Source organism: Mustela nigripes, chromosome 8 (genome assembly GCF_022355385.1).
Source record: "Mustela nigripes isolate SB6536 chromosome 8, MUSNIG.SB6536, whole genome shotgun sequence".
In the NCBI taxonomy this organism is placed as follows: Eukaryota; Metazoa; Chordata; class Mammalia; order Carnivora; family Mustelidae; genus Mustela; species Mustela nigripes.
In genome coordinates this window covers 8,513,181-8,540,202 of record NC_081564.1, presented here as the reverse complement: position 1 = coordinate 8,540,202, position 27,022 = coordinate 8,513,181, and the positions used below count along the sequence as shown (strand labels likewise).

General features: G+C 46.4%; 1 protein-coding gene across 6 annotated transcripts in view; it reads right to left on the bottom strand.

Moving 5' to 3' along the window:
* CUX2 (cut like homeobox 2) overlaps positions 1-27,022 on the bottom strand; it is a 258,613-nt gene that overhangs the window by 149,780 nt on the left and 81,811 nt on the right. For 2 of the 6 annotated variants that reach the window (XM_059408412.1, XM_059408413.1), the window contains exon 2: positions 15,302-15,395. The exons of the other annotated variants lie outside the window; for them this stretch is intronic. The gene's annotated coding sequence lies outside the window, so the exon portion shown is untranslated. The remainder of the gene's footprint in view (positions 1-15,301; positions 15,396-27,022) is intronic. 6 annotated transcript variants of the gene reach the window in all.

Sequence of the window (27,022 nt, the reverse complement as noted above, 5' to 3'; positions counted from 1 at the left end):
AGGCCCCCATGCTTCTTCCCATGGCAGACGCCTTATATTTCATGATCCGGTTAGGAACCTCCTTGCCGTGCTGCTCTATCACCGCACATTCTTGATTTGCTTTGCAGGATCGCAATTTGTGATTCTTTTATCCTGTCTGTTGACATGCTTCTTATTGGTGCCCCAGCCCTCTGCTACACTGTTCATGCCACGACAGACCATTTTTCTTTTGTTCGTCGCTGTATTCTCAGTACCCAGCACACAGTAGGAATTTTTTTTTCATCTCTTTTCTATTTTAGCAAGGGGGCTGCACTTGCATGCTTGTCTATGGGTTAAAGTGTCTTGGAAAAAACAAATAAATGTGGAGTAACCAAAAGGGGGTTAGAAGTTCAGGACACTTACCATTCATTCTATGCTTATCTTTAATTTCTCAGTTTAAAAGATTACATGTATGCTGCTTATAGAAAAATGTAGCTTTGAAAATTAATCTTTTAAAATAGGATACTCTCTAGTGGTTCTCCAAGCTGGCCTAGCATCCCAGCTGGAAAAGGCCAGGCTGGGTTCCCAGGTGGGTGCTGTCGACATCTTTTTGGGCAGGAGTGAGAGGTCCAAACACCAGCTGGGTTTGAGAGCTGGGGGTCTGCATGGCTCTCCCCAGGCCTGAGGGGAAGCGGCTGGGGTGGAGGCCTCACGTGGGTCCCATTTCCTGTGCCCTCTATCTTCCTGGCCTGTGCGCCAGTGAAGGAAATTAAGTTTGCCTAGGGCTGGATGTTCCCGAAGCCACAGGGCCAGCTGTGGGAACCGAGACCACAAGGACAGGGATTGCAGTTTGACAGTTTTTCCTCAACTCCTTGCAGGAATGGATGCTGAAGAGACTGGTGTATAACCACAAAGTCTGTCCTTACACCATTTCTTTTAAATAGGAAGTTACACATTACACGTAGAGCCCTGTTCAATATCGTTATCTCAAGAATTTCCCTTATCCTGAAAGATTTAAAAATATTTTGCAATGAGATTCACAGGTCCCCCAGAACTCAGTCTTGCCACATTCTCATGTGGGTGTCCCAAGCTTTTAAAATGGCTTTTGCCTCCCAAAGTCCAGTTCACTGCCCAATCCCAAGCTAACTTTTTACCCTGCCCAATCACATGACGACTGACTTTCTCCAAGCGTCTCGTCTTCTTATAGAAGACAGAGGTTTATAGAAGAAGAAGGAGGAGGTGGGGGAGAAGGGTGAGCAGGGGGAGGAAAGGGAGGGAGGGGGAGGAGGAGAAGAAAAAGAAGGAAAAGAAGGACAAAAAAGGGGGGAGCTTCCAGTTGGTCATTTGCTATTAATCTCCCTGCCCCCGACCAAGACTGCTGAGTCCTTCCTATTTATAGGGTGGAGAGAAGAAGGAAAAGCCTCTGATCCTGTTTTCGCCCGAGATAATTAAAAACTGTTTTCCTATTAACCTGTTCCACTGATGTCTGTCTGCTTAGCCTCTTTTCTTTGAACCTCCCTGATTGTTTCTCTGTGGAACCATGTTGGTCCTTTGCACAGGACAGATGGATCTGACTTCTGAAGGTCCCATTTGCTTACCGATCCCTGGACAATCTCAGGCTGACACAATGTGGCAGTCCCCCCACCCCAGTGTCTGCATGGACAGCCAATGAATACTCCCCTTCAAATGCACCTCCTGGAACATGTGTTAGTTGTTAGCTGTTACTAAAGCCACAAATTACTATCCCTGAGTGACCCTTTCATCCTCTCCAACTCTCTTGACCAGCTAAAACTGATTTATAGGGTAGAAATGGAAAATACGTAGCATTCAATTGGCCACTGTCACCTCGTAGGCCAGTGGCAGACATTATTAATAGATTGCCCACTCCTACCCTGCAATCCAGCCGCTGATGAATCGGGTCAGATGGATCTCTACAGTAGAGCTCAAGTCAAATCAATTGCTGCCTATGCTCCATCCTCCACCATTCCTTGCTCAGATGCCTAAAAACACCTTGAACCTGGTCTTTCTAGCTTCTCCCTCTGTTCCTGTTCCCAGAGTGACTATAAAAAAAAAAGCTTTGATTTTTAAACACAAACCAGATACTGGCACTTCCCTACTGAGAATCCTCCAAAGGATTCCCATTGCAATTAGAATAGGATGCCAACTCTCTCTTGTGCTCAAGCCCTGCATGACCTGGTCTTATCGGTATCGACGATCAGCTTCTCCTAACTGGAATGTGAATTCATTTTGGGGAGAGATTTTAGCTGTCCAGTTTGAGGCAGTGGCCTTGTGCCTTCAGCAGTGCCTGGCACACATCAAATGTTTACAGACTGAATCCAGAATGTGGTCCAAGAATCCTTCTCACTGTGACATTCCAGAAAGCTACTGCTGAACTGTCAAAAGTTTGCATGCAAGATGCTACCTACATTCAAAGCTTATCTGAGCAAGTCAACCTACCTCCAGTTATTTGGGAATGAGGTAATGTAGAAATAAATAAATAAATCATTTTAAATAACACTTTTGACCAGCTTACTTGCTTTCATTATACGTACAGAAAAATTTAATGCTTTATTCTTTGCAGTGGAAAAGGTCTGGTGAGGCTAAGCTTTTGGTCCAACAGGCCTGTTGACGGGATGCCTTAGGTTGGGTGTCTGATGACAGGTACCCTGCTGAATCTGTGAGGAACTTCATCATCTTTGTTGGGACCAATGCATTAATGAGGCTGCACTGCAGAGAAAGATGCTCAGGAAAGACCTCCTTAGAACATGACCTTCACAAAAGGTTGAGTCACCATGATGGCTCGAAACAGGTTTTAGAAAATCTAAACTTCTGGAAGGCCCGGGAGTCCCAGAACTAAAGGAACTATGGGAGGCAGAGGAAAAACAATCCAAGAGAGGGAGCCATGATTGGGGTGAGCTCTGGTTTCCCTCTGGTTTTCCAGGGACATTCTGGAACAAAAGGTGAACATTTCTGATGATTCTGCCAGGTTTCTTGGGGAACAGGGATGCTGGCAGGAGGAAAAGTGGATGGAGGAGAGAAGAGTAATTAGTGCTATTAATTACATCTCAACCACAGCCTGTGTTTCTGCCCCGGGATTAAAGAAACATTCATTTGGAACGACTATTAAGGTCTTAAATTCAATGCTTCACAAATCAGGGCGGTGGAATGAAAATTCTTTCTCTGTAGGGACCAGGAGGCAGAGAGTAGAGAATTTCCTATGCAGGTTGCTGCAGCCCGGCTGGAAAAGTCCAGGCTTGTGAGCCAGGGTGGAAGACGGTTTGCTGGTTATTGTTGTTGGCGGTTTTGTTTTTTTTTCCCCTAAAGCTGCTTCAGGCGGGGATGTGTTCCAAATGTATAATCTAATATGCTATAAAAGTCACTAATGTGATTATACTTTTATATCATATTAGAGAAAATGAATACTAATTCAATATCAAACGCTAATTCGGTAGAACCCCAAATTGTTGAGAGGCTGCAAAACATTTACTGGGCTGAACTTCCCACGGCTGATGCCTGAGAGTCGTGGTGCTTTTAGGACTTGCTACTTCCAGTTTGTGAGCTGGGCAGTCAGCGATTCCGGGGTCTGCTGGGGTCTGCCATCTCCCCTGCAGCGGACAGAAGCCAGGGTAGTTCCCCGGAGAATACATATTCTGCCCCCTTATGGGGCACTTCTCAATGCTCTGAAGAATTTTTCAAATCATAAGGAATGCAAATCCATTTAGATTTTTAAATTAAGCATGTTGTTCGACAGGACAGCATTGGCAGATGGGAGACAGCCTGCCTCTAAATCCGAGTCAAGGTTGGGAACAGCTTCTCAGAAGGAAGACTGCCAAGAACTGTGTCCTAGGAACTTATATTAATGGCCAACATTTCCTGAGCATTTACTGGGAGACAGGCACTGTTAAATGCTTTCCTTCCATTCATTCATTGAAGGCTCAAGAGGACCGTATGAAATGGCATCTTTTTTATGCCCATTTGACAGATGAGGAAAATGGAGGTTCAAAGAGATGAAGTGACTGGTCTAAGGCCTAAGAGCTGGGACGCCAGGCCAGGCTATCTGGCTCCAGAGCTGCGTTCTTAGTCACGCAACTTAACTGCTTCTAGGTAAAGAGCCAGGCCCACTGAAGAGACAGTTACACTGCACGTTGATTTATTATTAATCCTTTTGTACAGATGAGCAAACCAAGGTTCAGAAAAGTGACCTAACCTGCACAATGTCACAAATTACAGAGGAAGTTTCAGAGCCAGGACTCAAACTCAAGGCTGGCCTGATCCAAAGCCAGAGTTCATGACCACTTTACTACAAACCTCCCAAGTTCCCAAAACCAAGGCAACAATCCTCGCAAGACCCGCATCCCTTCCCCTGCCCGAAGTACTGTTCAGTGGCCCCTCTCACACCAGCCTCTCTATACCCTGGAAACTTCTCTCCTCCCACTTCTGACCTGGGAGTCCGGGAAAGGGCAGTTTGGGGCAGCTTCTGGGACAACTCTCGTTCCCTGAAATCTCTCCTGTGGGATGTCGCACTCCTTGTTCTTCCCACACCTCCATCTCATGGGTACACGGTCCCATTTTATTATCAAACATCACCCACGTTTCCCCATCCTGGCCAGCCACATCCAGAAACGCAGGGCCAGAATTACGACGTGTCGGCTCACCTTCATAAATAATATTTTGCAATTTCCTCGTCTGGGGGCATGGATAAATTATTCTTCTGCGTCAAGGTTACGATGATCAAAAAGGTGGCCCGGCTGGCCTTCCTCAAGAGTGGGGATAAAAAGGAGGCTCTGATTACATCGAGGCGCCAGGCTGAGGGGGGAGCCCCAGGCCCTGGGCTTCTGCTTTGTGGCTGCACAGCAATCAGATATCTGAAAATGCATGAACTCTGATTTTAAGGTCCTGCTGGAGAAGGAATTGACGTGACAAGCAAGTCTGACTTTCACATCATTCATAGGGGTTGACAGAAAGAGCCTTCTGATTAGAGCGCAGTTAGCACTGTTTCCTTGTTCCCTTCACTGAGAGCCTCCATCCACCCTGCCACAGTCTCTCTCTCTCTCTCTCTTTCTCTCTCACACACACACACACGGGTGCTCTCTCTACACAGGGTGTTATGGACTGAATTGTGTCTTCCAAAATTCCCACTTTAGAGTCCTAAGGGTCATTACCTCAGAATGGGACCTTATCTGGATATTTGGAGATAGGGTCTTACAGAGATGAGCACGTTAAAATGAGGTCCCTAGTCCACTATGACGGCTGTCCTTATAAAAAGGGGAAATCTGGACATAGACATGCATAGAGGGAGAACTGCCTGGTGAACATGAAGATGGCCATCCGCAAGCCAAGGAGAGAGCCCTCAGAAGAACCCAATGCTGCTGACACCTTGAGCTCAACCTCCAGAACTGCAAGAAAATAAATTTCTGTTGTTGAAGCCAGCCAGTCTGTGGTACTTTGTTGTGGTCGCCTAGGCAAATGGATCCACTGGGACATACTTAAAAAAAAAAAAAAAATCCAGAACCAAGGTACCAAGTGGATCCTGTCATCAACACTATCTGAGACTGATTGGTGTTCTTAATTATATACCTGCTTATGGTCCATCTGTCCCTACTAGAATAGAAGCGTCATGAGGGCAGGCATATCTGTCCACCCCTACACCCGCAGAAGCTAGAAGAGTACCTGGCTGAATGAGTTCACTGAATGAATGAGTCAGAGAATAAATGAACAAATTCCAGAAAGAAGGAGCTTTGCTTTCCCACACTGCAATCTGGAAGACTGCATCCCTCTACCTGGAAGGGCAGCAGGCAGAGTTGCCTCTTAAAACAGAATTCAGGGGCCTACGCCAGCAAGAATATCCCTATACCCTGAGCTGCTTCATGCGCTGCAGAGAATAAAAAGCACAGGTGGGTTTTGCCCCCAGCTCTAAGAGCCACCCGCTGCCCACTCCTCCACTGCATTTCTTTAGGTGCTCAATAAATATTCCATGAAAAACTAAACAGATGGCAACAGAAAGCCCAGTTCTTGATAACCACTTAGAAATGGCCAAGAAGATGGCCAGGCGAAATCCATGAGCATCGGACGGTGGGAGAGGGCCTGGTCAGACTTCTGTGACTTCTCGGCCAGCCAAGAGATCTCCCTGCTCTCCCAGGGAAGGCCTACAGCACCCGGCCCCTCTCGGGCTGGCCGTCAGCACTGAGGGCTGGCGACAGCATGCCCACCCCTCCCCGCGCACACTTATGACAGCCCCCCACACAGTCTCAGCAAGATGGCACCAGGCTACAGCCTCCCCCTCCGCCGCCTGCTCTTCATGCATCCAGTAGGCGCCCAATTCTCACTGCCCTCCCAAATCCGGACGCAACTGCGAATTCTCCCTGTCAGTGCTGTATATCACTTTGAGATATATACCATATTAGCAGAAAGAACTGAATTATATTGCATTCATGATGCAATTAAACACTTCACTAGGAATCAATGTAAAACTGATGAGGCCTGAAAGTAGTGCATATGGCTTAGAACATTATAAAACATTACCTTCACTCAAATCCTTTTCAGTAGCAATTTAAATCTTCTTACAGTTACTGCTGCCAATGGTAAACCATCTACTGATTCATAACAGTGCATGGTAACGAATGAATTTTTTTAAAAATTTATTCAACTACTAAATTACCCATGAAACCGGAATAGCTGACAGGAGTAATCTGAATTATTATTAGCTCTGCAAGTATTCTGCATTAGCCAATTTAAAACCACGGTTCTCAGGCAGGAACCAGTTAGTACAGCCAGAGTGTTAAATGACGGCAATAGTTCTTCATTTTACTGCTGCTTACATTTAAAGGTCAAGAGATAAAAATTACATATGACTCCAAACATGGGAAGGGTGTTTATCTTCTTCTACGAATCGGGTCAGTTGTAAACTTTAAGAAACATCTGAGATGCTATTGGAGAAACTCAAAGGCCTTTGGAATATTCAGAGATCAGGAGGCTGGGGGTGGGGGTGTGTTTCTTCTCCCTCTTGTATCACTGCAAAAAAAGATGACATGCCCATCTTCTTTGTGGTCCTGAAACTTGTTTCCCCCCAAAATCTAGTTCCTGTTTTTCTTCTCCGACTTCCACATGCCCCCAAGCTTCTCCCAGTGCCTAGGCAGCTCTGGAAGGACTCTCACAGGCAAGGAGAGAGGAAGTGACCGGAGTAGAAGCTCCCTCTCTACCAAGGGGTCACCCGGTCCAGCCCTCTACCTCCTGCCTAGGATAGCAGCAAGACTGAACTTTCCAGGGCCCAATCCCCTCTCTGACTGCCTTCCTGTCCATGCCCACTGCCTGTTGGTCTCCCCCACTCCACTTCAAATGCCCAGGGGAAAAACCAAAGTGAGAGAAATAAATATAAAGAAGCAACTTTCTTTGGGAGTCCAATGTTATCAATGCATGACTGAACAAGGACCATAAAGCACAAGCCTTGCTTCTTTCCCCGGCTCAGGCAAGATGGGCGCGTGAGTTCTGAGCTCTGTAGAAGGAAGAGAAGAGCTAAGCAAATTCAAGGCATCTTTTTTTTTTTTTTTTAATTTCCTTTCTTTGGGGACTCAGGGGGAAGTTTTTCCCCCCTTTAGCCACAAAATTAATATATGCTCATTACTAAAAAATTCGAATGACTGGGTGCCTGGGTGGCTCAGTGGGTTAAGCTGCTGCCTTCAGCTCAGGTCATGATCTCAGGGTCCTGGGATCAAGTCCTGCATGGGGCTCTCTGCTCAGCAGGGAGCCTGCTTCCCTCTCACTCTCTCTGCCTGTCTCTCTGCCTACTTGTGATCTCTCTCTGTCAAATAAATAAATAAAATCTTTAAAAAAAAATTCAAATGACAGAGAAGCACACAAAGAAGAAAGTTTGACAACCCAGTCTTTCAAACCCGACTCAGTTATTGAGAATGATTTAGTACCTACCGTATGCCAGGGCACTGGGGATACAGATGTGAACAAAACTACTGGAACATTCTGGCATCTACCCTTCCGGGCTTTTCATTACACATGAACTAACAGGTACATTCATAAGTAGAATTTTTCCCCCAAATTGGATCCTATTCTACCACTTTCTTTATTCATCCAGCAAAGTGTCCCAATATCTTTAATTGAAAGGCTACAATGCCACTATGTGTGTAGACCATCTACATACACATACCTGCACGGACATTTTTTTGCTAACTTGAGCCATTTTACAAATGAGCACTGTTGAAGCTACAAGTAAGGGTGGGCCCAGCTTCATGCCAAAAGGGATGTTCAAGCTGTCTGGACATTTTGAGCATGAGGGGGTCTAGGCAGTACGGACTCTCCTGTGAAAAAATCTTTTCCATAGGGAAGAAAGCATTTGTGCCCCCTACCCACCCCAGTGACCTTTTGTGAACATGCTGATTTCCATCCATTGATGTGGCTTTAAAATGTGGGTTCTCATGAGCTTGAGAGCAAGCAGTCACTTACAGGCCAGTGAATCTACCTTGGTGACAGCGACAGCAACTGTCTGATATTCTCTGGGTTGCCAGGAGGCCCCTGTTAAGCCAGTGGGTCTAACTGGGGGTGATTTTGCCCCCTTGGGGATATTTGGTAATGTCTAGAGACATTTTCGGCCATCTCACTTTAACGGGTGGGAAGTGTGTGCTATTGGCATCTAGTGGAAGAAGTCCAGGAACGTTGCTACACATGCAACAATGCTTAGGATGCCTCCCACCCACAACACAGGATTATCCAACCCAAAACGTCAATAGTGTCAAGTTCAGCCTTGCTTTAATCAAAATCTGGGGCAGACTAGGGTGGTATGGTTGAAAGACTGCATTTTGCACACACAGACATGTGTCCCAAGCCCAGTTCAGCCATTTGCTAGCGGTGTGACCTTGGACAAATGTATTAACCTCTCTGAACCTCAGTACTGTTCGTGTCCGTAACTACTTATTAACGGTGTCCACTTAGGGTTATTGGGAGGATCCCATGTGATAATTTGTGTCAAGTATGCAGTGCAGCATCATTTATTATCACTGGTATTACCAGTAGTAGCAGCAGTAACAAAAGCAGTATTTTTTATTGTGGTAAAATATACATAACATAAAATTCACCATTTTCAACTATTTTTAAGTGTACAATTGAACAGGATTAGTTGTGGACCCATCACCACCATCTACTTTGAGGACTTTTTCATCTTGCAAGTGAAAATCGGTACGCATAAAACACTAACTCCCCAGCCCCTGGCAGCCACCATTCTACTATCTCTATGAACTTGACTCCTCTGGGTGTCAGTCACATAGTATGATACAGCAGAATCATATAGTATCCGTCTTTTTCTGACTGGCTTATTCACTTAGCTTAATGTCCTGAAGATTCCTCCATATAACAGCACAGGTCACAACTGCCTTCCTTTTCATAAAACTAATTAATTTATTTTTATGAGAGAGAGAGAGAGAAGACATGAGAAGGGGTAGGGGACAGGCAAAGGGAGAGACAGACTCCCTGCTGAGCAGAGAGCCCAATGTGGCTCTCAATCCCAGGACACTGGAATCATGACCAAGCTGAACAACTGCCTTCCTTCTGAAGGCTAAATAATACTCCATTGTATGACTAGACCATATTTGTTTATCCACTCATCTGGCGATGGGCACTTGGCTTGCTTCTATCTTTTGGCTATTATAATTAATGCTGCTGTGAACATGGATATAGAAATATCTGTTCAAGTTCTTGTTTCTAATTCTTTTGGGGATATGCCCAGAAGGGGAACTGCTGGACTACATGGTAATTCTGAGTGTTCTGGGGGGGCTGCCATACTGTTTTCCACCACAGCAGCACCACTGTATTAGAGGAAGTATTTTCAGGGACAGGCCAAGGACCATGGTCCTTGACCACGTGTCCGGGGATCTGGACCACCCAAAAGTTCTCACTTACCGAGCCCTCCTGGATACATCACCTTCCAGGACATGTCTACCTGGGTCTTTTCCACATTTGGCTATAGGATCTCAGGGTCTGCTATAGGCCAGCAGCTGTGCCTTCCTCCTCCTCTGCCAGGTGATCCCCAACGACAGCCTTATAGGCGCTCGGCTCCGAGGGGGCACACCATCCACTTTCATATGGTCTCCTCTCAATACCAGAGTCTGTTATCCAACTTGGCCCCATGTGATCTCACCATCGGGGTCCCCAACCTCCAAGAGCTGGATCCTGGAGCTGGGAGAGTGAGAGGGCCCCAGGCTTCTGCTCAGCCCCTCACTCCACCCCCTCACTCCAGGGGGCTTCCCTGGGCGGACAGTGCACAGTGGATGCCCTTTGGGCTGTGGGAACAGAGACAGAATGGATCATGGGGACAGAAATCCCAGCCATTTCTGTGCTGCTCTGACCTGGCTACCCTCCCATGGGAGCAGAATGCCAGGCCTGGGAATCACACAGATCTGGGTTCCAATTTCAGCTCTGTGAGCACCTACGAAACGGTGTTACACCCTGGGTACTCTATATAATTCCCCAATAGTCCCTCTCATTTATAACTCTCATATCAGCTCTGGGAGATCAGAGCTACTGTCACCTCCATTTTACAGAGGAGGAAACTGAGGCTCGGGGGAATGAAGCAATTCAATCACAGCTGCACAGAAGTGTGAGTGGTGGAGTTGGGATTCAAACCCAGGGGGTCTCTGTCAAAACTCTGACCATTATACTAGACTGCGATTGTAGCACCAGGCTTGTCACTGACCCTGACTCTCTTTACTCTTCTGTAAAACAGGATAACCAGAAAACCCACCTGTGGCACGGACAATACATTGGCTCCCCAAAAGCTCTTCCAATCCCTTTCTCTTTTATCATCTGCATTTGTTTGCTAGGGCTGCCACAACAAAAGTACCACAGACTGGGTAGCTTTAAATAACAGAAAATTCTTTTCTCACAATTCTGGAGGATAGAAGTTTTAGATCGAGGTGTTGGCAGAGTTGGCTTCTTCCGAGGCCTCTCTTCTTGGCTTGTAGATGGTTGTCTGTCCTGTGTCTTCACATGGTCTTTCTTCTGTACATGTACATCTCATCCGAACTGCCTCTTCTTATAAGGACACCATTCATACTGGATTAGGGCTCACCCCAATGATCTTATTTTAACTTGACTACCTTTTAAGGTCAAGGTAATTACCTATCTCCAAATAGAGCCACATTCTGAGGTCCTGGGGGCTAGGACTTCAAACTGTGAATTTTAAGGAGGACATAATTCAAGCATTATACCACCTTCTACCAGAGGACGGAAAGCTACAAAGATTGGTTTCCCAGCCTCCTACGTAGCTACAAGTGACCAGTGAGAGTCCTGGACAATGAGATGAAGATTAGATGTCCCCGAAGGGGGCTTCGCTTCCTGACCTAAAAGGTAAAATCCTCACTGGAAGAAAACCTTTGCCCTCTGTCCCTTTGGCCTTCCCTTCTTTTCCTTCCTGGCCTGCAAACATGAGACCGGAAGAAGAAGCTGCCATCTTGCAGCTATGAAGATGGAGGCCGTTATGGCAGAATGGAAAGACAGAGGGTCACCTACCTGTGAACTTTGTCATTTGAGAAAAACAAACGCTCAAGATGTCCTTTGGTTGGTAAGTGGATAAACTGTGGTGTACCCAGACAATGGAGTATTATTCAGTGCTAAAAAGAAATGAGCCATGAAGCCATGTTAAAAGACATGGAGGAACCTTAATGACATATTATTAAGTGAAGGAAGCCAATCTGAAAAGGCTACATACTATGATGTCAACTCTAGGGCTTCTGGAAAAGGCAAAACCAGGGAGACAGTAAAAACACTAGGGGTTGCTGGGGGTTAGCAGGAGGGAAGGATGAACAGGCAGAGCACAGAAGATTTTTAGGGCAGTGAAAATACTCCATATGATATTCTAACGGTAGATACATGTCGTTGTACATTTCTCCAAATACACAGAACCTACAGCACGAATACTGAACCCTGACGGAAACTATACAGATTTTGGGTGATGACATGCCGGTGTAGGTTCATCAACTGTAACAAATGTACCCCTCTGGCGAGGAATGCTGATGTGGGGGACTACACATATGTGGGGGCAAAGGTTGTATGGGAACTCTCTGTACTTCCTGCTCAATTTTTCTGTGAATCTAAAACTGCTCCAAAAATAAAGGTCTAACAACAACAAAAAAATACACCCATAAATTTAAGGCATCACTGGCCAAGTTTCCAGTTGTTTGCAGCTGAGTGCATTACTAACAGGAATAGTCCTTCTAGAACCTCATGATCTGATGACAGGGATAAGGCAGTACAGGTACCAGGCGGTGGCAGGTTCACTGTGGGTCACACAGGCCTGAGAGGCGTGCACTCAGGGAAGGTGGGCTGGTCCGGGAAGACCTCTCGGGAGCAACAGCGGTGCCAGAGCAGAGCCTTGAATGCCAAGTCAATTTGGACCAACAGCCTCCATTAGGGATGCCAGGCAGGCACCAAGGAAACTCAACAAGGTTTTGAGCAATAACTAGTCAGTCAGTCCTGAGCCGCACTGGATGAAACCCCCAAGAAGAGGAATTGTAAAAAAAAGAGAGAGAGAGAGAGAGAGAAATTATGGGAGGTGCTGACAGAGGGAAACTAAGAGAGTATGTCTGCACACACACCCCACACTACACATGCTGGGACGGCGGGTGCCGGACAGCTGCTTAGCACATGTGTGCACATCGATGGAGAAGGCATTAGGCACTGAGGTTTCTGGAAGAAGAAGTGGGCTCCAACTTGGAAAGGAGGCATTGTCTCTTTAAGTGAGCATAACACTGTATCATCCTTTCTCTTCCTATTTTAGGTTTTATTAGCAAAGCAGTACAATGTTTATACTAGTGGGTATTACATTTGCCAGAACAATTACAGTATGACAAATGGTACATCAATGTAATCCATCAACCTCGCCAAGACAGGAATCCTTTACTCGGGACTGCCATTAATTCTGCGCTCCTGTCTCTGGGGTCCTGGGCCCGTGTAGCCATGACAACGCGGATGACGCCTGGTGTGAATGCTAGGCCTCAGAGAAGGATGGGCACCTTCTTGGTGCACTGGAATTTAACCTCCGACACCCGCATATTAGTCTACTCGGAGCAAGAAATTAGAGTTTGGGCCTGGAACAATGCACAGCACTTGGGGGGGGGGTGTTTTTCTCTCCATCACAGCACAGTATCTCAGAAGTGGAGAGGGACACACATCTATGGGTAGTGTGGCCTGCCTGTCACTGGTTGCTGGACACCAGTTCCAAAGCCAGGAGCGAATTCAAGCAGGGATATGTCAAGTCTCACTAGCAATGGCAGCTTTTAAGGAAAGGGAACAGGGTCTCATGGTACAAAGACAATGAGCATTTGGAGAGTGGGAGAAGGGAAAGTCATTTTCTGATTTATATTTATATAAATCAGAAAAGGAAAGTCATTTTCTGATTTCTGATTTATATTTTCCAAGATCTGGAAAAGCAAACACCTATCTAGGCCCATGGAGGAAAGAATGATTTGATGCACAAAAGGCCCAGATCTCCTCTGACTGGTCAGCTCTAGTTCCAAATGGTTGATGTATAATTTCTTGTCCCTCTACTTCCCCCAGCTGTGGCTTCTCGGGGCAGCTAAATCCCAATGGTTACACATGCCCTCAGATAAGACTGCAGCCGTCAGCTGCAAATTCACCAGGAGTTTCAGAGTTCCCCGATTCATCCCAACCGGCAAATTACAAGCCGGGAGCGGCTTTATAAAATATGAAACGGCTGCTGTCAGTTTTTCCATCAGTTCTACATATTTTGCTGTTAACAAAAGGAACCGATAACCACTTCTCATAAGGAAAAACAAGAATAAAATCAAAGGCCCCTAATGGAGACAATCTCCAAAGTGCAACAACACAAGCCCATTTCTTTTCTTTCTTTTTTTTTCTTTCTTCCCTGACAAATCAATCTGGCCATGGTCCAAGGATACAGGCAGACAGACAGAGCTACCTCACCTGTTTTATTAAGCCATTACCAGAATCATTTTATTCCCATTTATAATGTTCAATACATGGTCTGAAGACTTTTCTAATATAGTAATTAGATGGAACACTAGATAGATGGATTAAATTGGGACGATATTTTATGCCATTGTACACTGCTTTACAATATTCTGCCTGGCTTCTGAGATACCAAAGTGTGAGCATGTATATATAAATACATCCCTTTTATTCTAGTTGGGAAGGCCGTACTTTGCATGTGGCTCATCTCAGCATGAGACTTCCCATTTGGAAATCTGATGGAAATTTATGAATCCATGATAGAACTCACCGGGAAACCCATCCTACATTCTGTCCCCTGCCCCCAAGCAAAGGTTGCCCAAGCATTACCACTGTTGTCATGGTCACCGCAGCCGATATTTAGTGGGTGCTTACTACATACCAGGCACAGAGCTGCGACCTTGACATTTATCAGGAGGTCACATAACTTGGGGCTCAGGAGCCCAGGTTTTGAAACTGCCCACAGCTGAGACTTAAACTCTGCTACTTACCTGCTGTGTGACTTGGGGAAAGTTACTTTACCTCTATGAGCCTCAGTTTTCCCTACCTGAAACATGGGGATAATGTAGGTACCCACCTCACGGGACTGTTCATAGATGCTTCGATACTTAGATGATGCTTAGCACAAGGCTAGACAGAGAACAAGTCCTCAGCAAACACCATTTTTATTATCATCTCACTTAGCCCAAGGAGATGGTATCGTGCCTCTCTTACAGATGGGGAAATTGAGGCATAGAAAAGGAGAACACGTAACCCTAGTTACCAAACAAGTGGCAGGCACAGGTATCTGTGTCCAGAGCCTGCTCACTTAATAATCGCAAAACACTGTCTCTGTTATGGGGTGCCTGGCTGGCTCAGCTGGCATAGCACAGGACTCTTGATCTCGGGGTCATGAGTTTAAGCCCCACATTGGGTGTGGAGTCAACTTAAGAAAAAAAAAAATTGCCTCCTTTGAAGAGAGGAGGGACACTTCTGCCAAGAACCGTGTGTCATAGTGTGCTGGGGAGGGCAGATATTAAACTAGGTCCCTGAATCCCTAATTTGTGCCTAAGCCACAGGTTTAATTATAATTTTAATTCTAAGGGTCTAAGGAATCGAGGCTTGGTGACCAACAAAGTAGATCTCCCTTCATATGCCGTCTCCTCTCATCTCTTGAGATGATTAAAAATAATAATAATAAAATGAAACTGGAGACATGTGTCCCATAGGTGTCACCTGGTCTCCCTTACTTCTCAGGCACTGTACGTAGGTGGGAAAACTGAGCCACAGGAGAGGCCAACTTGGAACATCAGAAAAGATATGATGCCACTTTATAGAGAAGAATACTGACGCTCAGAGAGGTGGTATAACCTACCCAAGGTCACACAGCTTTTGAGGTCACATCAGAGATCTCCGCAGCCTTGGAGCCCCAGTCAAGGTATGACAAGGGGTGCAGATCCTTGCAATTCCTATTATGCAAAACAAAACAAAACAAAACAAAACCCTAAACAAACAAACAAACAAAACCCAACCCACCCCAATCCTGCCCTCCTCAGCCTGCCTATGCAGGGACCGTATTTAGCTGTGGCGTTTTTTCTGGTTTTGTGGGTAAATAGAAAACATCAACTAAATGAAACCGATTAACATGAAAGATGAGGACACACCCAGCCAAAGCTGGTAGCTGATTACTTCTGAAGACCTGCCTTCACCATGGCCAGGAGAATAAAATTACCCTCTGTATACATTTTTCTGTATCAAGAAGGAGTTCTCAATTTAACAGGCTGTATTATAACTCTTTGTTTAAAAAAAGAAAGACCTCAATTAAACACCAAAAATCTCTTTGCTGCCAGCTCAATTTACAATACTGATGGAAAAGTGAAACTTGCTTCCAGAACAATTGTCCCCCATCAGCAGAATCCTGGACTGGCTGTTCCCACCCCTCTGCTCAGGAAATCTGGCCCCTCTAAAGCCCTACATGGGTGCTTGGAAAGTTGTTAACTGGGTTTCCAGCTCACCCTAACTCTTCTACTGCTTTTGCAAGTATAGTTGACAAAGAACATCTCAACAATGGAAAATTTTCAGCCAGGAGCAAAGTGAAGGAGGGGGAGCTTAACCAGAATAGGATGTAAAGAAGAGAAGTTACCTGGAAATGCCAAATACTGACAGTTATTCTGGACTTGGCCCCATGACCACCTCACTCCTCCCAACTGCTCTGTTCATAGCTCCATTTTACATATAAGAAGATGGAGGCTCAGAGAGGTCAAGTGACAACTAAGGTCACACAGCTAATTCAAGGCAGAGTCCATCCAAGTGTGTCCGATGTTAACACCCAGGACCTGTAACTACGAACAACCCTTCGGCAGATTGAAGGTGGGCCCACGCTTTTGACACAACAGGCAGTTTCTTAGAGGAAACCTTTCTTTTGAAATCTTATCCTATTTGAAATGACCTTGGGAAGTCGAGCACTGTGCAAGGAATGGATGAGCCTGTGTAATGCATATACAGTCATCCCTTTGTTCATCCACTTTGTATAGTAGATTTTCTTCTATCAGGTTTTCTTTGCCACAATACAAAGCCTCCCAAGGAAGGAGAAGCAATTGGCTGGTCTGACATGTGGTGGGGAAGTAGATCAGATAAAGCCAGGAACTCCCACTGCCATAGGACAAGCACCCTGTGAGCATCCAGGAAGCTTTGCCCCAGTGCAGAGCTTGAACAGCAACCATTTCGTTAACCATGACCTCAAAAGCCAGTATTTCTGAACATAAGCCTGTTCCTGAACCAGCTGTCCAGGGGCTCCTTCCTGGATCACTGGGTCTCCCATGGAGGGGAATTTAACAACTGCCCAGAGACCCACTACACAGGCTGTTCTTCTGAAGTCTGACTTTGGTGTTTCTTGCTGCCTCACTTCTTTAGAGAAATATCTGTGGTGATGACAATATTACTTTATTGAGCCCACAGTGTAGACCCTTTGACTGTCAGTGGCAGGAGAGATGTTATGATTGTTCAGATGAGCAAATTAAGGACCAGAGTGACTTGCCCAGAATCACACAGCAAGTAAAGGCTATTCTTCTCCCCAACACGAGCACTGACCTCTTCACTGGGAAGGCTCCCAGGGGTATGAGGAGATTCCTGCATCCCAGGAGGGGCTCCATCCCCCACCTAGCCCTCCAGCCCTAGAAGTCGTCCTTGAGTGAGTATCCCTCTCTCCTCTCTATATCTACTTCTAAAACCCCAACATTCTGTTTCCTAGATGCCTCTTGAATCTACCCCTCTGCCCCCCCACCCCCACACCTCTCTCTTTTCTCTCCCCAAACCCTCTCCACTCTCCTTCTACCAAGCACACTTGGACCACTCACACCAACAGAGCCTCTAATTGGCAAGAAGGAAAGTCATACCCACAATTCTCCCCGTTTCTAGCAGACAAACAAAGAAGTGGGGCCTATCTTATCCCGTGTGCCCCATGCGGCTCAGGGAGGCTGAAAACTGGCAGATAACACAGTACTGAAGACGGGACTTGAGTCTGGATTGGGTTCTGTCCTGGGCTGGGTGCTCTCCCAGCAGAACCTGAGGTGGGGATTCTCGTGCAGGTGACTCACGGAGGGAAGGCACTCAGAAGGAACCTGGAGGGAGTGAGGGAAGCAGGTGGGGGCAGGGGCAGAAGTTGGGCAGACAGCTGGGCTCAGCAGGAGTCGAGTCCCAACCTGATCCCAGGGGGAGCTCTGGAGGGTGAATGGTACCAAAGGGAGGTCCTGCCTTAAAGGAAGGAACCAAGCTGTTGGTCCCCTGAATCAGTCAGGAGTGAGGTGGGATGGGCCATCTTCCGGGCAGGCAGGCTGAGAGGTTGAGAGGTTGAGAATTCCCTGGAAAGGGGAACAGTGGGAGCTGCTACTTGCCAGCTCACAACAGCTGGCAGCACTAGCTGGCGAAGGGAGTTGGAGGGGTGGGGCAGGGGGCACCACCAGCATCCCCGACGGATCCACGGCCTTCCTGCTTCCAGCCGTGAAGGGTGGCAGGGTTGGGGATTCCTTGCCTAACCCAAAGCCAAATGGTAGCAGTCCGTCTCCTTGGAAGGAGTCCCTGGGGGCTGCTGTGGGGAACCGAGGTTCAGAAAGGTTGAGCAGTCTGATGAAGGCCACACAGTGTTTCATCCCATTTACACTGAGCCATGACCCTCTGTAATAATGAAGGGCTGGCAGGCAGCCTCTCTGCTGTCCTCTCCACTCCCCTGCCCCTACCCGTCACTCCCTCCCTATCCCCACGTAGCTGCACCTCCCCTTGCCCACTCCCCAGTCTCCCCAGCGCCTGCCTGGGTGCTGGATGGGAACAGTGACACCTTGTCAAACAGGCTTTTGATAAATGCAAATCTCTCTTAATTTGAATTTAATTATCAATGAAGTGAGTGACTCCCAGATCGCTTCTCCCCATCAGAAACTGGCAGATACATCTGTGCGCAGAGCGAGACTGGCATCTGCTGGTCCTCATGCCAAGCCCCTCCCGCCGGCCGGCCTGCCTGGCTGTGGCCATTGTTTGGGGGACTGGGTGGGAGGGGGGTGAAGAAGGGTAGGGGTGTGGGAGTCCCGACAGCTGGAGCCCCAACCTCTGCATCTTTCTCGACAGCCCAGGCTAGAGCTGTCTATATGGCTGCCGAGGTAGGTTAAGGCACTTGTCTAAAACCTCACAGCAGGGCTGAACCCATCTGACCTGACTACTGGATTGCATGGTGGCCAAAGCTTGTTCCACTGGCTGGTGGCTCCACACCTCATTCCTGTCCCAGCCCCATGCCCATCCCCGAACACGGGAGAGAGGATGCCAACCCAGCACCATATTGCACCTTAATTCACACTAGTTCATTCCATTCAGGCAAAGCAGCCCTCTGGGGCAGCCCTATGGCTGCTGTGACAATCTCGACAAACAGATGTGGAAACAGAGAAGCTGGGAGCCAGCACAGGGTCTCCCAGCCAGTGGGAGAATGTAGGCTCTCACCATGTCATGTGTATGTACCTGCCAGGTGAGGGAGGCCGAGAGAGCAAGGAGATGGTGGTTTCGAACAGAGCAGCTCCTGTTCTGGCAAAGAGCCGGAAAACAGAATCTACAACTTAAAAATTATACCTCACTCAAAATAATAGTACAAACAGCAGGCCCTATGCTGTGGCCTGTGTCAGCAGGTTACAGAGATGAGCTCCCTGACTCCTGTGAGCAGCCCCATTTTACAGATGAGGAAACAGAGGTGCCCAAAAGTTCAGCAATTTTTGAAGCCAGACAAAAAATATACATCTCGTGCGACAACATGGATGGAACTAGAGCGTATCATGCTTAGCGAAATAAGTCAAGCAGAGAAAGACAACTATCATATGATCTCCCTGATATGAGGAAGTGGTGATGCAACATGGCGGCTTAAGTGGGTAGGGGAAGAATAAATGAAACAAGATGGGATTGGGAGGGAGACAAACCATAAGTGACTCTTAATCTCACAAAACAAACTGAGGGTTGCTGGGGGGAGGGGGCTTGGGAGAAGGGGTTGGGATTATGGACATTGGGGAGCGTATGTGCTTTGGTGAGTGCTGTGAAGTGTGTAAACCTGGTGATTCACAGACCTGTACCCCTGGGGATAAAAATATATGTTTATAAAAAATAAAAAATTTAAAAAAAGAAAAAAAATATACATCTCTGTACACAAATTAGGAAATCCAGATGAATCAAAAATAATTATCACTCAAAATCCCACCACCTCCACCTATGAGTGCAACAATCTGAGGTTTTCAGAATATTCTAGGAAAAAAAAGTGGAGGGGGTCGGTTGGATAAATGAGACCAGAACAGCAGGCTGCTGACAACAGTTGGTGTTGGGTGATCAGGACAAAGGGGTTCATCGTCTTTTTCTGTTACTGTGGATGTCTACAATTTTCCATAATAAAATCTTTTGAAAACTCTCACCACCTTGGAAAAACCTCTAGTAAACTCTTGTTGATTTTCCTTCCAGAAATTTCCCTCCTCCAAAGGGACTGACTTTAATCTAATTTGACAATAACAATAATTATAATATCAGCAGAATAAGAAGGAGGGCGATGAGACTGCCTTGGACCAAAGTCTCTCATCTCTGGCCCCGAGCTGCCCTGCCCCTACTGCCCTTTCCACGGAGTATTCTTAGGCCAAATCCTGACCCCTCCCTATCCACCTGCGACTTTGGACAGCAAGAACCTGCAAATTCCAGCATTGCCTTCAAAGACACTGGCTCTTGCCCTAAAAAACATTCCCTGAAAAACAAGTGATGGGTCCTGGAGCCACGTTCCCGGAGGTTAAATACTGGTCAGCCGCTTACTTGCTGGGTGACCTCGGGCAAGTCTCTTAACTTCTCTGAGCCTTCCATGCCCACCTATAAAATGGGTTAACAACTGTTCCAACCTCAGAGGGAGCTGTGTCCCTTAAATGAAATGACACAGGCCAAGAGTTCAGCGTCTGGCTCCCAATGAGGGCTTGGTAGAGTCCCATCACTTTATTTTCGGACACAAAACTCCCTGACCCTGCTACCCTTGCAGCTTTTCCTGAGACTGCTCAACTGCAGGCCTGACCCCCTCCCCACCAGACCTTGCCTACCATCTGCCCTGGCGAGGTCAGGGCAGAGGCCTACTTGCCCGGAAGTCCACAGCCCCAGAGCTGAGCTGCTGCTCTCCTCCATACAGCCACTCCTCAGTGATGGCAGCGCCATCCTTCACTCGGGTCTGGCTAAAACCTCAGTTATCCCGGATGCCCCTCACTCTCTCACACCTTACATATGACCCATCAGCAAACCCTGCAGGTCTGACTTTTAAATTATAGCCAGAAATTACATCCCTTCTCACCCCCTCCCCTGCCTTCTCATCCCCCCATCGCGACATGTGTGGATGGCTATGGTGGCCTCCCCATGGGTGTCCTGGCTCCTGGGCACAGTCCCTTGAGTTTAGCCTCCAGTGGCTGCCAGAGCCAGCACCTAAGTCCATGACCTCACTCTTCTGCTGCAGACCTTCCCTGGCTCCTACCTTATTGGCAGTAAAGACCAAAGTCTCCACCCAGGACCTATGTACATCAGCTTCCTCGCTCTCCCTTCAATCAAGAGGCACTAATTGTGGTAGAGTACATATAACAAAAATTTAACATTTGAACCACTTTATGTATGTATGCGTTAGAAAGATAGTGGGAGAGCACAAGGGGAAAGAGAGGGACAAGCAGATTCGGGGCTGAGTGCAATGTGCCGAGTACAACTCAGGGCTGGATCTCACCACCCTGAGATCACAGTCTGAGCTGAAATCAAGAATCAGAGGCTTAACGGACCGAGCCACCCAGGTGCCCTGCATTTGAACCATTTTGTGTTTGGTTCTATATCATTTAGTACGTTAAGACTGTTTTGCAACAGTCACCTCTATCTAGTTCCAGATCATTCTCATCACCCCCCAAAACCAGTAAGCACTCATTTCCCATTTCCTCTCCCCCCCAGCCCCTGGCAACCCTATGTTCTGTCCCAGTGGATTTGCCTGGACATTTTGTGGAAATGAAATTATATACTCTGTGGCCTTTTGTGACCGGCTTCTTTCATCTGGCACACTACTTTCAAGGTTTATTCATGTTGTAGCATGTATCGGTGCTTTATTCCCTTTTATGGCTGAATCATATATTCCATTGTATGGATAGACTGTGTTTCGTTTATCTGTTTGTCTGTTAATGGACACTGTTGTTTCCACCTTTCGGCTATTGTGAATAATGCTGCTATGAACATTCATGTGCATGTTTTTGTTTGAACAGCTGTTTCAATTCTTCTTTTTTTTTTTAAGATTTTATTTATTTATTTGACAGAGAGAGATCACAAGTAGGCAGAGAGGCAGGCAGAGAGAGAGGAGGAAGCAGGCACCCTGCTGAGCAGAGAGCCCGATGTGGGACTCGATCCCAGGACTCTGAGATCATGACCTGAGCCGAAGGCAGCGGCTTAACCCACTGAGCCACCCAATTCTTTTGGGAACATTCTTGGGAGTGGAATTGCTGGGCTATATGGTAATTCTATGTTTAATTCTATGAGAAACCACCAAACTGTTTCCCATAGTGGCTATGCCATTTTGCACAGTGCCTTGGTGGCTCTCTCAGCTAGGAATGCTTTCTCCAAGCTCTCCTCATGGCTGCTGTATTCATATCCGTCAAGGGCCCCAAAGTCACCTTCTCAGTGAGCCACTATTTAAAACCGCATTAGCTCTACCCTGACTCTGTTCCCCCAACACACACACTTGGCCCCCGCTCTTCCTTCTCATATCACTTATTGCCAAAGAATGACCACACATTTCACTTTTCTATCGCTTATGGTTCTATTCTCCCTGTAGAATGTCAGCTCCAGGAGGGTAGGGACCTCCTCTGTTCTCACCACTGAAAACACAGGACCTGGCACACAGTAGGTGCTCAGTAAACAACCCCCAGAGCAGTTCCTTGTATACACTGCCACTCCCCTGCTTGAAGCGCTGGATAACTCCTATGGCCCTCGGGGTGGCCTGTCTACCTCACTCCCCACTTGTGTCCCTGTCATGTCCCCACACTTATCTTGGTTTAGGTCACACTGAACTAGATATAGGAATCCAAGCACTCGTGGTCTTTACGCCAGGAGTTCCCATTCCCACCCAGTTTTCCTGGCAAACCCTTCCTCATCCTTCACAACACAGTTCAAGTGTCACTTCCTCCAAGGAGCCCTTCCTGACCCTCCGAGCAGATTTCAGTTGCTCTCCCTGGACATTTCCTTCACATCTCTATCAGAGCCTGCATTACTCTGAATGTATTTGGTTCAACTACACATTCAGCTCTCCTGGGTCTCTAGCTTGTGGGACCTCTCAGCCTCTATAATTGCATGAGCCAATTCCTTATAATAAATCTCTTTGTGTGTACACACACACACACACACACACACACACACTTCTTGTTGCTGGATCTATTTCTCTGGAGAACTCAAATGCAGATTTTGGTCCTGAGAATGTTTCTAAAGGAACAGAATTGTAAGGATGCGTTTTCTGAATTGATACAAGGCTTCTTGGAACTGGCTCACTAATCTGATTAGATTTAAGGGCTCTAATGAGTCTATTTCCAGAAGTTAAGAGAGCACGGATAGTCCACAGTGCAATATGGCAATACAGACATGCAAAATATCACCACTGGGTATTCCTCACCAACCACGTTATAAGGAGCAGGGGTCTGAGTGACTGTGTATATGATACTTTCAGTATTTTTGGCAAAATAATGAATTATAATGAGATTAGCTGGTTATTCCAATGTAGCTGGACAAAGTAAGGAAAGAAAAGGATGAGCTCGGGGATTTGAATTCCCAGCTCAAGCACCACATAAATGATCTGAAAGCTTCTCTGTGCCCCCAGAAAGAGACCCTTATAGCCTGTGGCTGCAGGGCTGAGACTGCTGAAAATCAACACTGAAATTTCATCCGGCAACTTGCTGAATTACAATGCAAGATGAAGTCTCAGCCTTGTAGTGTGGCTACTGTTTTCTTTTTGTTTTTAGGAGAAAGGGAATTCAGTTAAAGAATATATTAGGTGGGGGCGCCTGCATGGCTCAGTGGGTTAAAGCCTCTGCCTTCGGCCCGGGTCATGATCCCAGGGTCCTGGGATCGAGCCCCACATTGGGCTCTCTGCTCAGCGGGGAGCCTGCTTCCCTTCCTCTCTCTCTGCCTGCCTCTCTGCCTACTTGTGATTTCTGTCTGTTAAATAAATTAATTAATTAAATTTTTTTTTAAAAAAAAAGAATATATTAGGTGGATCGTAAGATCCCATAAGGATTAGAGAGCTTTGTTTATAATGTGTCTGCTGTTGAAGTGAGGGCCTCAATGGGGAATAAATGAGATCCTTGAAGTCGGAATGGGGACATACAAGAAGACCCTGATGAAATCCGGGACACTGAACTCCTAAATTCTGATGAGGCTTCTTTACTAGTGAAAGAAGTCCATAGTGGGAATGGCTTCTCCATCCTCTTTATGTGAGGATATCAACTCTGCATTGCCTAAGAAACCTGTAATGGTCTTCCCTGAAGGATTTGCCATTTGAGGCAAAGCCAATTCTCCCCAGGACCCACATCCACCAACCCTCTTTGCTCCTAGACGTATAACTAGGCTCAAGTCCCAGCAGGCCACTACAGGTAAGGTACAAAGTACAACCCATGCAGAGTGCTACACCCTAAAAGAACTACTTGACTTTTCTAAGTTATGCAGACAGGAATCTTACAAATATATGTGGGAGTGGATATTAAGAATATGGTATAATGGTGGAAGGAACATAAAGTTGGATTATTGATAGGAGCTCACTAAGCAGATTCTAGATCTCCTGTTGCAGCCTGGGATGTCAGAAAGGGCTCTAACTGGCTAGTTGGTTGGCTGAAAAGTGGACCCAAAAGTGGCCCACAGAGAGTGAACTGGAAATGCCAGGCTTGCCTCAGTTTAATGTAGGGAAAGAGATGCAAGGATATTGGAATGTCAGAGTGGATTTATCATTTAAAACCTACACAACTGGGGCGCCTGGGTGGCTCAGTGGGTTAAAGCCTCTGCCTTTGGCTCAGGTCATGATTCCTGGGTCCTGGGAGAGCCCCACATCAGGCTCTCTGCTCAGCAGGGAGCCTGCTTCCCTTCCTCTCTCTCTCTGCCTGCCTTTCTGCCTACTTGTGATCTCTGTCTGTCAAATAAATGAATAAAATCTTTTAAAAAAATTAAAAAAAAAAAAAAAAAACAACAACCCAAACTTACATAACCATCCTGGGAGGGTTCAGAAGACACACTTTTCACCACACCTATGAGAAATAAATATGCAAGAGGAGTCTTGGCAATCTTTTTTTTTTTTAAATTTAAGATTTTGTTTGTTTGTTTGTTTGTTTTTTGACAGAGATCACAAGCAGGCAGAGAGGCAGGCAGAAAGAGAGGGGGAAGCAGGCTCCCCACTGAGCAGAGAGCCTGGACTCAATCCCAGGACCCTAGGATCATGACCCGAGACGAAGGCAGAGGCTTTAACCCACTGAGCCAACCAGGCACCCCTTGTCTTGGCAATCTTGAAGAGCTCTGTGATTGCTGTTCTCTGTAGGCCAGACCTCACAGTAGTAACTGAAGTCACTGAATTAGGAATCATAAATGCAAGATTATTAATGGATCCCGGTGCAGCAAGGGCCAAATGATGGCACTCAACTGCCAAAGCAAAGATGAGCATGGTTACTGTAATGGACAGCAGAGTCAAAGCCACAATTAGAAGTCTCACCCAGACCTATGGTGTTGGCTAGTTGGTAAAGATGTTCCTAGAAGTGAAATAGATAAGACACTTAACTAAATTCTAACTTGATCTGTGTAAGCAGAAAGTTCTAGGTCAAGTAAACATAAGTCTAAATCATAAAAACAGAGAAAGTTATAGCATCCCCTGAATGAAAGGGAGGCCGAGTCTCCTTGAGAAAGGACTCTGGTATACTATGGAAAATGTATACTGTGAAATCTTTCTTTGGCCTTTTGACCAGCGTGACTATACACTAGGGAAAAGCAAATAATCAGACCTTTTAGGAACTACCGGTTACTGGCTCTGAACTGACACTGAACTGAAATGTCACTATGGTTCACCCAGAGCAGGGGCTTCTGGAGGTCTGGTGATCGATGGAATTTTAGCTCACGCCTGCCTCACAGTGAGCCCAGTTGTGGTTATTTCCCCAGTCTTGGAACAAAGAGTTGGAACAGATATACTCAGCAGCTGTCAGAATCCCCACCCTGGCTCCCTGACCTATGGACTGAGGGCAATGATGGTGGCGAAGGCCAAGTGGAAGCCACAAGAACTGTTCCTACCTAGGAAAATCTCAAATCCAAAGCAATACAGCTTTCCTGGCGGGACTGCCAAGATTAGTGCCATCATCCAGGACTTGAAAGATGCAAGGTGATGATTCCCACCACATTCCCGTTCGATTTGCCTATCTGGCCTGTGCAGAAGGCAGATGGATCTTGGAGAAGGATGGTGGATTATTGTAAGCTTAATCAAGCAGTGACTCCCAATTGTAGCTGCTGTACCAGATGTGGTTTCATTGTTTGAGCAAATTAACACATCCCCTGGTACCTGGTATGCAACTATTGATCTGGGAAACGCTTTTTTCTCCATACCTATTAATAAGGTCCACCAGAAGCAGTTAGCTTTCAGCCGGAAAGGCAAGCAATACAACTTCACTGTCCTACCTCAGGGGCATATCAACTCTCCAGGCCTATGTCATAATTTAGTTAGCAGAAGATGTCACTCTGGTCCATTACATTGATGGCATTACGCTGACCGGACCTAGTGAGCAAGAAGGAGCAATACTCAGATTTATTGGCAAGACTTCTATGTCAGAGGGTAGAAAATAAATCTGACAAAAATCCAGGGTCTTCTTACTCAGTGAAATTTCTAGAAGTCCAGAAATGTGGGGCATGTTGACATATCTTTTCTAAGATGAAGGATAATTATTGCATTTGGCCCCTTTCTTATGGTTAAGTAAAAGGGGACAACGTCTAGTGGACCTCTTTAGATTCTGGAGGCAACATATTCCTCATTTGGGCATGTTACTCAGGCCAATTTACCAAGTGACCTGAAAAGCTGCTGGTTTTGAGTGGGGCCCATTCCTCGCCCAGAGAGGAGTGAATCTTATCTAGGACATTATCTCCTCTTTTGGGGAAGGGATTAATGCATTTTTGGTTGTACATAGGATAGCTGTGTCTTGTTATGTGGGAGTATGACCTTGTTATTGTCTCTATTTGGAGATTAAATGTGGTTTAAGGAGATGTATATGGTGCAAGTTGACAAGAGGTAGACTTATGATGGTTAATTTTATGTGTCAGTTTGACCAGATATTCAGTAAAACACTATTCTGGGTATGTTTGTGAGGGTGTTTCTAGATAAGATCAACATTTGAATTGAGAGAGGCAGACTGCCTTCCCAGGATGGGTGGGCCCTGTCTAACCAGTAGAAAGGCTGAAGAGAACCAAAGGCTGAACTTCTGGCTAGTAAGGGGGAATTCCCCCTGCCTGACCATTGAACTAGAACACTAGCTTTTTTCCTCTTGCCTTCAGATTCAACCTGAAACACTGGTTCTTCTGG